Source organism: Mandrillus leucophaeus, unplaced genomic scaffold, assembly GCF_000951045.1.
Source record: "Mandrillus leucophaeus isolate KB7577 unplaced genomic scaffold, Mleu.le_1.0 Scaffold368, whole genome shotgun sequence".
NCBI lineage: Eukaryota > Metazoa > Chordata > Mammalia > Primates > Cercopithecidae > Mandrillus > Mandrillus leucophaeus.
The window spans coordinates 614,356-616,391 of record NW_012103898.1 but is presented as its reverse complement, the minus strand read 5'-3'; positions in this window follow the sequence as shown (position 1 = coordinate 616,391).

The following is a 2,036-nucleotide window of genomic DNA, read 5'->3' as shown; positions in this document are numbered from 1 at the left end:
CTACCCAATAGTCCAGTGTCTACTGTTCCCCTATTTATGTCCATGTTTGTTCAGTGTTTAGCTCCCAACTACAAGTGACAACATATGGTATTTGGTTTTCTGTTCCCGCGTGAATTCGCTTAGGATTATGGCCTCCAGCTCCACCCATGTTGCTGCGAAGGAGATGATTTCATTCTTTTTTTCTAGATGCGTCATATTCCATGGTATATATGTACCACATTTTCTTCATTCAATCTATTGTTCGTAGGCACCTGGGTTGATTCAAGTTCTGTTACTGTGAAGAGTTCAGTGGTGAACATATGAATGTGTATATCTTTTTGGTAGAATGGTTTATTTTCTTTTGGGTATACATCCAGTAATGGGATTGCTGGGTAGAATGGTAGCACTATTTTATGTTCTTTGGGAAATCTCCAGACTGTTTTCCACAGTGGCTGAACTAATGTATATTCCCACCAACATTTCTTTTCTTCCTCAGCCTCACCACCAGCTACTGTTTTTTGACTAAGCCAATAGCATTTTCTTTAAGTGCTCACTAACAGCCTCCTTAAGGAGAAGAGAACTTCCACAACAGTCTCTCCACGGTTTTTTAGAACTTTTCTAACACTTTCCTCCTGCCTTTCCAGCTTAACTCAATGCCTAGCAAGTCTATGTTTATAGCCACTCCACATTTATAGGTTTTGTTATGGTAGCATCCCACCTACTAGTATCCAAATTGGTGTCAGATATCTATTGCTGTGTACCAAATTGCAATATCATAAAGTTGCTTAAAACAATAATACTTCACTTACTATCTCTCATAGTTTCTTTGGGTCACAAACTCTGGAGCTGTTGGGCAGGGAGTTTGAACTCTGTTATTCATGTCTTCACACATCAACCAGGGCTACAGTCATCTGAAAGTTTGTCTGGTGCTGGTGAATCTTTTTCCATGGTGGCTCACTTACATGGCTGGCAGGTTGGTGTTGATAAGTTGGTTATTTCCATGTGGATCTCTTCAAAGGAATGCTTAAGTGTCCACATTGTATAGCAGATGGACACCCCCACAGCAAAGGAACTAAGACACCAAGGCAGAAGATACAATACCTTTTATGATCTATCTGTTGAACTCCAAAACTGTCACTCTGCCATAGCTTACTGGTGACACAGTTCAGCCCTAGTTAACATGAGAGATGGACTACACAAAGGAAAAAATACTAGAAAGCAGTGTTCATTGGAGGTAATATTTAAGGCTGCCTATCACAACATATCAAAACCTTTTTAAAGGTTCATAATATCTCTCATATATATTTCTAGATTTACAAAAGAGATATAAAAACAACAATTTCTATTTTTTTCAAAGTTTCCTCTTCTAAATTCATATGCCTTTATTATCAACTAAACTTATAAAATCAAAATCAAATGCCTTCACCATAAAATAGAATATATATCTTGTTTGTTGTTACTTTATATACTCTTTATTTCTCTTACATCCAATTTATTTCTGAATTTATATTTCTCTTACTTTGATATGGATAATGCTGTCTATCATTTAAACAATACATTATTTGGCATCCTAGGTCACCTCAAACTACTGGATTGTCACCTTTTTTTTACCCAGAACCTTAGAAAATCCTAACAGTTACTTATTGTAGAGTTGTGCTTGTGCTCAGTACTGATATTGGCAAATATTTTTTAATTAAATCCTTACATTTTATCGAGACAAAAATGTTTCTTCTTCATTGTATTAGATTTCAAATCAGTTTTAAAAAGTACGTGGGACTTAAACTTATTAAACAAGAAAAAATAGAATCAACTCAAACAAATGAGATGATAGTTTGCCTTTATGATGTTTGCTAAATTGTCCCTTCCAAAAAGCTTTCATTTTTCCTTGCCTAATAAGAAACAATATTAAATCAAACAATTACAAAAATAGACAAAATTAGAGAGAGAAGGGAGGACACTGTAAATTGTCTTAGCTCTATTTGCTTAAAAACCCTGATATCTTTTATAACTTAGGCAGATCGTCATTATGGTTAAGAATATAAGCACCTGGGTGTTAG